Source organism: Thamnophis elegans, chromosome 5 (assembly GCF_009769535.1).
Source record: "Thamnophis elegans isolate rThaEle1 chromosome 5, rThaEle1.pri, whole genome shotgun sequence".
Classification (NCBI taxonomy): Eukaryota; Metazoa; Chordata; class Lepidosauria; order Squamata; family Colubridae; genus Thamnophis; species Thamnophis elegans.
Genome location: NC_045545.1, coordinates 12,891,330 through 12,904,494, shown reverse-complemented (window position 1 = coordinate 12,904,494; position 13,165 = coordinate 12,891,330). Strand labels below are relative to the sequence as shown.

The following is a 13,165-nucleotide window of genomic DNA, read 5'->3' as shown; positions in this document are numbered from 1 at the left end:
TTGGAAATTATTAGTGTTTTTTTTAAAACATACCCAGGTAACAAAGTGGCTCCCCAAAATGCATGTTGCTATCAGGAATGTGCCAAATGAAAGGTAATAAATTGACTTTTGCTGAGGGTAAGATCTAAACAGCAAATGTGGAATAAATTGAAGTTGCAATTTTAAATCTAATTCTTAAAATGTGAGGGATTATTGACTACTTACAATCTGGATAGAAGCAGTATATAAATACAATTGAACAAAGTAAAGTGTTACCTGCTTAAGAGTTTTGGGATTGAAGTAGTGTTTAAATCTAAGCAAGTATATAAACAAGCAAACTAGCTTGTTGTGCCTGATTGTGTGTCTGAGCAGATACACAGTGTCTAAGACTATCTTCTTCCAATTTATCCTTGTTGTAGCTTTGCATTCTTTGAGAGCCGAATAAAAGCTGCTTCCTGCATATTGCTCACTCTACTGAGTTCCTCCTGCCCCCCCCCCACCAAAATAATCAAACAGCTAGAACAGGAAAAGAGAATAGCCCATGCATGCACTTCTGTAAGATATACCCACTTTTCATTTAATCCGGTTGCTTAGAATTGCCATGGCCTCATCTCACAGCAATTCAAGATCAAGACTACTCCGTAGCCGAAATGGGTGACTGGGATATGTCCCCAACTGATATGGGAGACTGACTTTTTCTGTGTGTGTGTGTACACACATACATATAACACAGCAATAGCAATAGCAGTTAGACTTATATACTGCTTCATAGGGCTTTCAGCCCTCTCTAAGTGGTTTACGGAGTCAGCATATTGCCCCCACAATCTGGGTCCTCATTTCACCCACCTTGGAAGGATGGAAGGCTGAGTCAACCTTGAGGCGGTGAGATTTGAACCGCTGAACTGCAGATAACAGTCAGCTGAAGTGGCCTGCAGTACTGCACCCTAACCACTGCGCACCTCGTGTACATACGTACACACACACACATATATATATAAATAATTTTTTCAATTAATCTAAGTTTAATTAATTTTTTATGCTCTTGGGTTTTAAAATTTTGAACAGAATTGATAATCAAATACATACATATTGAAATGGATAGAAATTTACAATGTTTATTTAAATCTTGCCTTTATTATTTTACAAATAACCCAGCACACCTTTCTCCTCCTACTTTTCACAACTACTACCCTATGAGTCAAGTTAGGCTGTGTGTGTGTGAACTGGCTCAAGGTCACCTGGCTGACTATCATGTCTAAGGCAAGACTAGAACTCACAGTCTCCTGATTTCTAGCCTGGTGCCTTAACCACTAGACCAAACTGGCTCACATTAGCTTTATTTTTGCCACTGCCATTTAACAATAATTTGAAAACATTGATAAACATATTAAAGTTCCAAGTAGATTTCGAATGTTAGGGTTGTCTAATAAAACAAGATTCATCTCTTATTTTTCACAACAAATTACACTTTTCTATCCAACTTCTTGTAGAGAAGTTGTAAATTGTAGAAATTCTTGTAGATTAAGTCTTTGCATTTAACACATATTATCATCATAAATATTCTAAAATATTTTACATAATTATACTTTTTGAAATAATAAAGTAGAAATATAATAATTCCATATTTCGATCATAAATAAAATTAAAAGCATTACTACCAGTTTAATAATTATGCTGCATGGTCATTTCTGTATTCTATCAAACGTTGACCAGGCTATATTTCTTACTGCACTCTCCCTTTAAACCTGAAGGTGGCAATGATAAACTTCTGCTCATTTCCATTTTCCTATACTGTATCCTATTTTAAAAATGAATTCTGTCTAATAAAGTTCCATCTATATTTGTACTGAGTACAAAATGGCTGAATCAATTTTTAAAAATAAATACATTGGGTTTTTTGCAATTATACAGTATGTATCAATTATACAGTAAATATACAGTATGTATGTATCTCATACTGTATCATTGCAAAACAAAAACCACAACCCCAATGTATTCCTATTTTAAAACTAATTCAACCTTTTTTGTAGTCCAGTACAAATCTTGATATACGTCCTCCGGTGGAATGCGTGCCTGAATCTCCTCCATGCAAAGGATGGCCGTATGGTTGAAAAACGAGGCGGAGGCCGCCGCCTTAATGGCCCAAGCCAACGACTGGAAGGTCTTCCTGAGGATCATCTCTGCCTTTCTGTCCTTGGTACTAGCGATGCTGGGGCAGCCAAGGCCACCACCGGCAGATCCACAGAGGGCATCTGCAATGCTTGGGAGAAACCTGGTTCGATGTTATAGAACCATCTGTCATTGCTGCATGGGGTGGGGAAAGCCCCGGGTGTCTCCCACTGTCTCTTAACTACTTCCAGGAAAAGGCTGGGAGCAGGAATCTCCTCCTTAACCTCTTTGGGCTCAGAATAGACCGTGCCCTGGGGCTTCCTTGCTGGCTCACCTGCCTTGGCCCCCTCCTCAGCTGAGCAGTGGCATGCGCCTTGTGTATGAGGGACCGGAACAAATTAGAAGGGAACAATCCCATGAAGGCTGGAGGTTCAGGCTCCAGTTCCTCCATGTCCTCAGAGAAATCTGGGTCACGCTGCGCCTTATCCCCCAGGACAGACCCCTCACTTGCCAAGGACGGGGACCCAGGGGGCGGTCTGGCTGGGAGGGGCCCCGTGGCTGGGCTGATGAAGAGCTGGGGACCGTGACCTCGCCCTGAGAGGCAGAGCGAGGCCTCTGGCACTGCAAATTTGCAGCCACACCAGATGCAATGGCTCTTTCAATGAGGTTCTGAAGACCCACAGGCAGGTCCTCCATATCCAAGGAGTCCCAGCTGGATTCCCCAGGCACCTGACTATGGCTGGGGGTAGGTGCCAGGGTTGGCCTGGACCGATCTCTATCTCCCAGCTGAGTCTTTAGGGATAGAAACCCAGGCTGGTTATCTACCTGGTCAAAATCCTCCATGGAAAGGAGAGGGGAATGGGCAACCCCCCCAATGCACTCCCTCAAGGAATCTGATGACTTAGAGGGAGAATCCTGCCTGGAAGGGCTCCCTAGGGGTGACCTGGACCTGGAGGGGAAGGGACTGATCCTGCCCTGCAGAGCCCTCAACCTCTCTGCCCTGTGCCTCCTAGCTTCGTCTCTTTGGCTGGCATGGGAAGGGCGAGTGTCAGTCGAGGCTTTAAGCCTCCTGGAAGAGGCAGTGGGATGCTGCCTGGTGGAAGTCCCCTCCCCAGGAGACATGGGGGGAAGGGGATCTACCCACCATCATGCAACTACTTATAACTACTCCTCGTGCTTCCTGCGATTTGCTCCTCACCACCACCTCCACAGCTAGAATGACAAGGTCCTTATTCCTTTCGTCATGTGCCCCAAAATTTAAAACACTACTGGGGTGCATTTCAGGGTTGTTGCAGGTTTCCAGGGAGTCTGCTGCTGTCGCGCTGCTTCCCAGTTGCCTCTGCCATTCCTGGGGCTTCCTGTTGCTGCTGCAGCAAGGTGGGCTCTCCTTTTAGGCTTCTGGATTGTCGGGCTGGAAATCAGAGCCCTTTAGCCCCCACTGGCGCTGATCTGCCTTCTCAGGGCTCCACGTGGTCGCCAGCCAAAATGGCCACTGGGACAGCGACCCAGCCACCAGAGCCTCCAAGCCCTGAGATTTAACCCTCGAGTAGCTGGAAAAACCGCAGCTAATAGCAGGGACTTACTGGGAAGTGAAGGAAGGGTCTCCTTGTGAGAAGGAAGCAAGTTGAGTTGAGGATGGTCCAAAAAAGTTGAATCAGATCAGGAGTCAAGAATTTACAACCTCTCTTTGGCCAGACTGGATTGAAACTGGAGTCAGAGGAGAGGAGCCCAGAGGCGTGGCTTCAGCTTCAACCCAGTCTCGAGGCCAATTAGCTATGATAATACCATCTCTGGCCCATCCTGCAAACCCACTCTGGAAAACTAAAGCAAAAATTTATCTCTATCTGTCTAGGGAGATTCCCAGTCATCCAGGTCATGGTTGTCCCAAAGGTGCTTTTTCAAAAGGCAACTGGCTGTTCAATCTTAATGTAGGTGGCCTCTTTGACTCTTTTTTCAAACCAGTGGTCTTCTCTGCCCAAAATGTAAACTTTGCTTTGTTTGGTTTGAAAGAGAGGTCAAAGAATATAAATCATGAAATAAAATCCTTCCATTCTCCATCTTTCAGTCAGAATTGAAGAACCTTCTTGGATGAAAACCAAAATGTTTTTAAAGAAAAAAAAGGAAGTCCAGATGCCTTTTGAAAAAGCACCTTGGGGATATCTCGATCTACTAAAACTGAACCAGGAAACCTAAAATCTTCCCTTAACTATTATACCTCTCTCATTTAAAAATAAGCAATGGTAAATTCAGGAACAGTTACAAACATCAATAGCAGATATCTTTATCTGAGCTGACATGCCTCTTTAAGCAGAATGCAACTCTCATTTTAGCCTGTTTTAAAAATGCTATCATATTCAAAAGCTAAGAGAAGATATTTGTAAGTCATTTTGTGGTTTAAAGTGCAGATACAGTTAAAAAAAACTGTTACAGTTTCAGAAAGCTGTTACAAGTCATTGCTACAGTTGATTACTCCAGTAGTTTACAGCAGGCAACTACAATACATATAGAAACTGCAATACTAGTAGAAACATGCACAACTATATAAGAATAAAATATATGTACACATGGAGCAGAAATATCTGTATAAATGTATGTCATCTTTTAGTTGGTGATGGAAAAAGGATGGAACTGTCTTATGGTTCCCAGATAGGAAACTTGTTGGAATATAGATACCAAGCTTGGATTCCACTTCCTTAGCTTTTATTTCTTCTATATTGGAAGAATATTAAATTTTGCACTTGTTCCCAAGAAATCCCAAGTATTTAAAAGTTTGCAATTGGACTTGGTTCCTGAAAATATGCATATTTTTTCATTAAACAGCTAAACACTGTAAAACACTTAAAAATTAAACTAGTGGTATGTTCTACTGTTTATTCACACACATATGTATGTATGTATGTATGTATGTGTATGTATATGTATGTGAAAGTCTTTAGCACCATTTAGCTATAATTAAGCAAGTTCCACGGGCGCATATACCATTGTTATTTTCTCTTTACACAACAGGTCATAGAACAATGTGAAAAAGGGTCTCTGAGAGTGTTTTTTTGGGTAGTATAGGCAACTACTGAACCAAATGAAATTCGTATACAAACAACTTCAAATGTTGCATTTTCCCCCGGTAAATCTGCTATGATGACACAAATGCACATTTGGTAGACATATTCCGACTATCGGCTTATCACAACCTTGCAGACAACAACTTTCCTGTAACAATCAACTGAACTCTCATTCTTCCTTCTAGGCTTGAAGAACTAATAGTACAGAGACAGAAGTCTGAATTACTGTACAAATAGCCTCTCACACTTTAAGGAACAGCAAAGTTCTGAATTCAAATTTCAGAGCATATCCTTTTTTTTTCATGTGTGTTTGAGTCAAGCTTGACTCCTGGCAACCACCTGGACGAGTCCCTGCACTTTTTTTTGGCAAGTATCATAAATGATTTGCCACTGCCTCCTTCCTAGAGCTGAAATGTGATTGGCCCAACTCGCTTGGTGCCCAAGGCAGACTAGAATTGACTCCCAATTTATAACCTGATGACTTAACTATTACACCAAACTGGCCTTCTATCCCTCTTTTTAAACAAAACTACATTCTGAAGACTTGTACAGGTGTCCATTTTCATTTTTTCCAGGAAGTAAAATACAACATGATAAAAGTTATTAGTAAAGGCACAGAAACACAGAATGTGACAACTATTCAGACACTACTTTTTGTCTGAGTTAGGAAACATCATTGAGTATCTGGTTCATAGGTCTTCCTCTCTACCCTCTGCTAGGTAAAGAGGTCTCTCTGGAGATTAATGCATGAAAATGCATTGTTTTATATTCTACATTTATGCCTTTGGTGTTTGAACCTTAACTCAAACTCAAACATGTACCTTTTCACATCCAACTTGCTCCCTCTTAAGTCAGATAACATTAATCAGCAGATAAAGAAAATATTTGCAAAGTGCAAGATATTCTCAAAACAGAATATCTAATGATCAAGATCAGATCTAATAATCTGAAGGTCTGCACTAAATAATTAACCTTACAACTTAGTTGTTGTTTTAAAGAAACTTTGTGCGAATGCAAAATTTATGTTCAGGTTTTGTTTCACATTTCTTAAATGTAAAGGAAAAATATTTTTTTTTCATTTGGGCTATGCTTTCAAAAAAAATTGAAACACACAGGACCATTCACAGAGAATCTGTCAGAAACTTTTCAAAATAGCCACACCTTTTCCCTGTCCTCTACAATTACATAAGGAAAAAATGCAGTTGGTTTATGGAATTGCCAGCAAGTGCTGAATACATACCCACTCATCCTCCACAGAACCTTTTATTTACTTCAACATTGCTGAAGTGATTCACACAGAATAATAAAAGAGAGACTTGTGTCTGCATTTTAAAGAATATATAATATTAGGGATATAAGTATATTAAAACATAAAATATTTTAAATATGCTGAATCTTAAATAATTCTTCCTTCTACTGCAAACCTATTTCGTTCTTCAAATTATACCGTATATACTCGAGTATAAGCCGGGTTTTTCAGCCCACTTTTTGGGCTGAAAAAAGCCGCCTCGGCTTATACTCGAGTCTACAACTGGATCCGGCAGTGCTGTTGCCTGTTGGAGGAGGAGGAGGCGAACCAGCCTGCCATCGCCGGCCACCGCTAGCCCCGCCGCTCTTCCCGACCCCTTCCAAGCCCCACAGTCCAGCGGACGGAGCAGAAGCAGCTCCGGGGCTTCGCTGCTGCTCCCCGCATTTTCTGCACGGGGATCCCTTGGAGAGGGGATTCCAGCCTGCCATCGCCAGCCACCGCTAGCCCCGCCGCTCTTCCCACCCCCTTCCAAGCCCCACAGTCCAGCGGACGGAGCAGCGAAGCCCCGGAGCTGCTTCTGCTCCGTCCGCTGGACTGTGGGGCTTGGAAGGGGGTGGGAAGAGCGGCGGGGCTAGCGGTGGCCGGCGATGGCAGGCTGGAATCCCCTCTCCAAGGGATCCCCGTGCAGAAAATGCGGGGAGCAGCAGCGAAGCCCCGGAGCTGCTTCTGCTCCATCCGCTGGACTGTGGGGCTTGGAAGGGGGTGGGAAGAGCGGCGGGGCTGGCAGTGGCTGGCGATGGCAGGCTGGAATCCCCTCTCCAAGGGATCCCCGTGCAGAAAATGCGGGGAGCAGCAGCGAAGCCCCGGAGCTGCTTCTGCTCCATCCGCTGGACTGTGGGGCTTGGAAGGGGGTGGGAAGAGCGGCGGGGCTAGCGGTGGCCGGCAATGGCAGGCTGGAATCCCCTCTCCAAGGGATCCCCGTGCAGAAAATGCGGGGAGCAGCAGCGAAGCCCCGGAGCTGCTTCTGCTCCATCCGCTGGACTGTGGGGCTTGGAAGGGGGTGGGAAGAGCGGCGGGGCTGGCAGTGGCTGGCGATGGCAGGCTGGAATCCCCTCTCCAAGGGATCCCCGTGCAGAAAATGCGGGGAGCAGCAGCGAAGCCCCGGAGCTGCTTCTGCTCCATCCGCTGGACTGTGGGGCTTGGAAGGGGGTGGGAAGAGCGGCGGGGCTAGCGGTGGCCGGCAATGGCAGGCTGGAATCCCCTCTCCAAGGGATCCCCGTGCAGAAAATGCGGGGAGCAGCAGCGAAGCCCCGGAGCTGCTTCTGCTCCATCCGCTGGACTGTGGGGCTTGGAAGGGGGTGGGAAGAGCGGCGGGGCTAGCGGTGGCCGGCGATGGCAGGCTGGAATCCCCTCTCCAAGGGATCCCCGTGCAGAAAATGCGGGGAGCAGCAGCGAAGCCCCGGAGCTGCTTCTGCTCCATCCGCTGGACTGTGGGGCTTGGAAGGGGGTGGGAAGAGCGGCGGGGCTAGCGGTGGCCGGCGATGGCAGGCTGGTTCGCCTCCTCCTCCTCCAACAGCACTGCCGGATATCCGCCCAACGCTGCGGGGGCGCCAGCGGGAGCTTTGGCGGCTTCACCTCAGCCGCAGCGCTGGGCAGCAAATGTGCTGGTGCTGTTGGAGGAGGAGGAGGCGGCGGCAGCAATAGCACCTGAGGACAGGACAAGAAGCAATGGAAACTTGTCAGAAGGAGACTCAAGCTGGAAATAATGAGAAATCTGACAGTAAGAACAATTAAAATCCTAGGAAAATGTCCTTTCATGAAAAATTACTTTTTCAGTTAACTCTGCCTGACATCAGTTGGGCGAACAGAAATATTAGTTGGCCAATTCTAAAAGGGAGCACCAGAAAGAACTTAAAATATTTTTTAAGAAAGCTGGGTTTTTCATTTATATTATATGTATGAACAGAATTAACACAAATTGCAGATACCAATCAAACATAAAGAAAAAAAGGATGAAATAATGCTCATTTTTAAAAACTCAGTGAAAATAAAAACAATATACCAAGAAGGTGGCATACTGGTTGTGATTTGATCTCTTCGGGGGATCCCGGGGATCCCCTATACAAGTATTTTAATATTGCAGACTTGCAGTATTATAAGTCATACTGATATTATAGAACACTTTAATTAAGCGGGTCCCTTGAATAAACATAACTTTGAGTTTCAAATAACACTGATTTTTTATTTTTGAAATTTACCGTAGCTGCTGCATTTCCCACCCTAGGCTTATACTCGAGTCAATAACTTTTCCAGCTTTTTGGGGTAAAATTAGGTGCCTCGGCTTATATTCGGGTTGGCTTATACTCGAGTATATACGGTAATATGGATTACTGCACTATTATACACAGGAGGATATATATTTATCAATATCTTATAATTAATAATGTTTGAATTACTTCAGTTGCATTTCAGGGACATCATCAATACTGACATTAATAGAAGCTCCCTTCATCATTTGAAGCCAACAATATGCCAACAGTGGCATATTGTTCCTCTGTATTTCTCCCAGGAAATTTTTTCAAGCTGAGGGACTCTCTAAGACAAGACACAGAGTATATACAAAGAAAATGCAAGTAATGGGATATCTGTTCATGAACGTTGGACATCATATTTGTATAGCTGTTCCATAGAGTTCAGGGCAAAATAAATGCTTGATCTCATTTTATCCTCACATAACTCTAAGAGAGAGTCAACTGAGAGAATGATTGCCTTGGAATATTCAGTAAACTATGTAACTGAGTGAGATAGGTCAAATTTCAAATTCCTATTATATTTTGGAGAGCTACATGAAAACAAATGTAACTGGAGACAACTCCAACTATACAGACTGGTTTTAACTGTTTATCGTAATGACCCTGCAGTCCATCTATGTTTTATCTTAAGTGTCACATACTCTACCTATGCTGCTCATGAACACCTCCCATTTATTTCAGTTGACATCAAGACATGAAGCCTACTCAAATCACTTTTACCAGTTAAGCTCAAATGAATCTGTTAAATATATAATAATGTATATTGTGCACTACAATATTAGAAAATATTCTGTGTACTGATTCCAGGTCTTACAGGAACTTAAGACTCCAGGTAAAAGAACATTGTAAAAAAAAAAGAGGAATGGCAACCATTTCATAGCCCTCCTAAGGAAATCATTATTCACACTGAGCTGGCATACTGTAACTGCTACCAGGATAATGTATGCATCTTCCTGGAAATGATATGCAATACTCTGATTAGAAGAATGACAGTTTAATCTCTAGAAATATACATCAATGTCCAAAATACTCCCACATGAGAATCTCAAAGTTGCTTTTTCAAGAGGCAACTGGACTTTCTGGTTTTTCTTTGAAGACATTTCACTTCTCATCCAAGAAGTTTCTTCGGCAGAGACCTTCTTGGATGAAAAATGAAACATCTTCAAAGAAAAACCAGAAAGTCCAGTTGCCTCTTGAAAAAGCACCTTTGGGACAACCATGACCTGGATGAGTGATAATTTCCCTAGTCGTACATGAGAAGTTTACTAATTTCAATTTAACCCGGAAACTGTTAATGTAGAACAAATATGTACATTGCTTGCCATCACACCCAAGGTTTCAATCGTCTTAAAAAAAGAGTTCTTGATGTTTTAACTGTGATTTTTATTTATATTGTATGGATTTCTCAGCTAATCTAAAGTTTGACTTTAATAACAGTTAAATATAACAGTTTTGAAAGTGCTAAAATGTTAAAATGTTGTGAAACTATCTTTATCTTGATTTTAATCTGAGGTGATATATAAGAATTAATGTGTTTTTCCCCAATGGAATAGTTTATCTTATACTACTCTGCAGATTTTTCCATATAATATCTATATTCTATGTATTTTCTTCTCTTTTCTTTTAAAATATTTTTACAAGAAAATCATGATAATATTCCAAAATTATCTACTTGCAAAATAGTATAAACCACAAGTGAGCCACAATTACATCTCTTTGCCCTAGGTTTAGTTGCTCCTTTCTAGTTATTCTTATAAATATTTGAAGATAGCTATCCCAAATGCTCTCAGATCCATGAAAACATCCAGAATAAACTTAACTCCTAAAACCAAATCTCTTTAGAGCCATTAATACTGTCTATTGGTCTAAAAAATGTTACAATGTCCTAAAAATCAAATTGTTTTATTTAGGAGTATTTGCTCTGTTGAGAAGAGTTTTCATATCAGGCAATGTATGGTCGGTTGAAATCTTACCTATGCTATAGCAGCAGAATTCCTCTGCCCCATATTTTCACATTTTGAATCTTTCATCTATCAAGGAGAAAATATGCAGTAAAGAATTCCAAACATTAGTGTACCCATCCAAATTTAAATGTTTGTCTGGATCCCTACACTATAAGTTACCTCATCAATGATACTATAAAGAAAAAGTACATAAAATATAAAATAAATTACCAAAATTTAGAAGGACAACAATGCACATGTGTGTGTATATGTGTGTGTGTGTGTCTATTAGTACCCAGTAAATTGTCTTCTTCCATGATTTGAAAAGTACAGTTCTCCTCTGTATTATTTACTCCTACATCAGATTATAGGTATTATTTACTTTTTCCATGCATTAAAATAAATGTACTACAGTACCCTGCTTTGGAAACTGGAAAGCAAGCCAAAATCACACACCAAAGCCTTGCCTGGGTCTTCAGTGGAGAACACTGGTGCAACAGAAAGTTCAGAAACCAGAGGAAAGGGAACAGGAGGAGACAAAGTACATTCCATCCATACCTTCCGTCCAATAAGTTAAGACAATTTCAGGATCACCTGAACTTCTTACAATTGGCTAGTGGGCACCCTAGGGCAGCAAGAATGGCCACAGTGTCCCGAGAAAACCTACAGAGGGTCGAAAGGCCTGACGCCAATATGAAGTTTGCTTGTTTCTTTAAAAAAAAAAAAAGCATGGCTGTGAAGTGTATGCTTCAGCTTCAACACTCAGGTAACGCCGGCTCAGGTTTAACGTTAACAATAATTATGAAATAATATCAAAGAGATCAGGATATCTCCCGGGAGGGGAGCTGGAGGCCAACGATGGCCCGGGACTTCTTCCCCACTACAGTATCCTGCTTTACATGAACGATATTCCTCTCCCCCCCCCCCCAAACCAGGCGCTGCCAGGGTGACCTCATTCCCTCCGCGGCCTTCTTCGGGTCGCCCAAGTCAATTCCTGCTCGGGGCTTCCCTCTCGAACTCCAGCCGAGGCTCCTTTTCGGGGGGCCAGCGGCGTCTCCCAACTCCGCGTTCACTGGCTACGCCGTTTCATGTGACCGCCGAACAAAACCCTCCTCAGCGCAGCGGCTCTTTGTGCCCGGCCCAGTCCGACCCGTAAGCAGATTTGTGGAGGAAAGCAAACCGGGGCCCCGGGGGACTCCCTCGCCTTTCCACACCCCGAAGTCTTCAAAAGGCCGGCCTAGTTTCCCAAGCCACCCCTGCCAAGGCGCCGTTTCCCCCCCCCCCTTCCCGGCTCTCGGCTACTTACCTCCAACGGCCCAAGCCCGGCCTGGTCGAGCCCCTTTGCCGCACCAGCGGCAGCCGCCATGTTCTCTGATGCGACAGGATGGAGTCAAGACCCCCCCCCTCTTCTCCCCGCTCTGCCTCCTCCCTTTCGCGCGCGCATTCCATTCCAACCTCTTCTCGCTCCTGGCTCCCCGCGCGAGGTTCCCTCCCTCCGCCTTCGCCCCCCCCCTCCCCAACGCCCCTCTCCCTGTTTCCCCCCACCCCACTCCCCCGCCCCCGTTGAAAATAACAATAATAATAATAACCATAACGGAAAACTCACGGGCTCGAACAGGGCGTGCGTCAGACGGAATGGGGGGAGTTGCGTGAAGCGTCATGACGACATCACGCCGCCTCGCCTTGGATTCCCCCCTCATCAAGCACATCCTCCGCCCTACTTTGGCCGGCAGGACGCATGTGCGGGAGCCTTCTCAGCTCCCAGGGGGAAAAAAATGTTCCTTTCCCCTGGAAGGGTTGGAGGGAGGCTTCCCAGTTCCCCTCGACCGCAAAAGAGGCGCTCGCCTTTATTCTTTCCACTGGCTGAGCTAGAACCAGGCAGTTGGATCCATGAACATGTCTTGGTTCTTCTGTTCTTGGATAGTTAAGTTTGGGGTCGTTGACTTAGCTGATGGCTGATCTGACCCCATCTTCCATGAGGTTTTCCCTTAAAAAGTTTTAGGAAGGCGGTATATTAATGGTGTTGTAGAATGGTGGGTGCATTTTTTTGTACACAAATATTAAGAATAAAGGGATAGAAAATCACACACACACACACACACACACACACACCATCCACATCACAAATTAAACAATGAGGTTCCTGATGCTTGTCTTTCATTTCAATGTGGAGTAAATGTCTCTTGAGTTTTTACTCTTATAAAAAAAATTCAATGTATTAGGTCCCTTGTGCAAGCAATGTGATGCCTGAGAATATATTTTTGGTGCCTTTGAATAGCAATAGTTAGCAATAGCAATAGCAGTTAGACTTATATACCGCTTCATAGGGCTTTCAGCCCTCTCTAAGCGGTTTACAGAGTCAGCATATTGCCCCCAACAACAATCCGGGTCCTCATTTTACCCACCTTGGAAGGATGGAAGGCTGAGTCAACCTTTGAGCCGGTGAGATTTGAACACCCGAACTGCTAAACTGCAGTCAGCTGAAGTAGCCTGCAGTGCTGCATTTAACCACTG

General features: G+C 43.8%; 1 protein-coding gene across 4 annotated transcripts in view; it reads right to left on the bottom strand.

Annotated features, from left to right (window-relative positions):
• The window catches only part of ZNF644 (zinc finger protein 644), a 64,309-nt gene extending 52,237 nt beyond the window's left edge, over window positions 1–12,072 (bottom strand). For 2 of the 4 annotated variants that reach the window (XM_032217544.1, XM_032217545.1), the window contains exon 1: window positions 11,958–12,070. The gene's annotated coding sequence lies outside the window, so the exon portion shown is untranslated. Of the gene's footprint in view, window positions 1–11,957 lie in introns of all 4 variants that reach the window. The other 2 variants (XM_032217548.1, XM_032217547.1) reach the window with 2 other exon arrangements.
• Window positions 12,073–13,165: the final 1,093 nt, after the last annotated feature.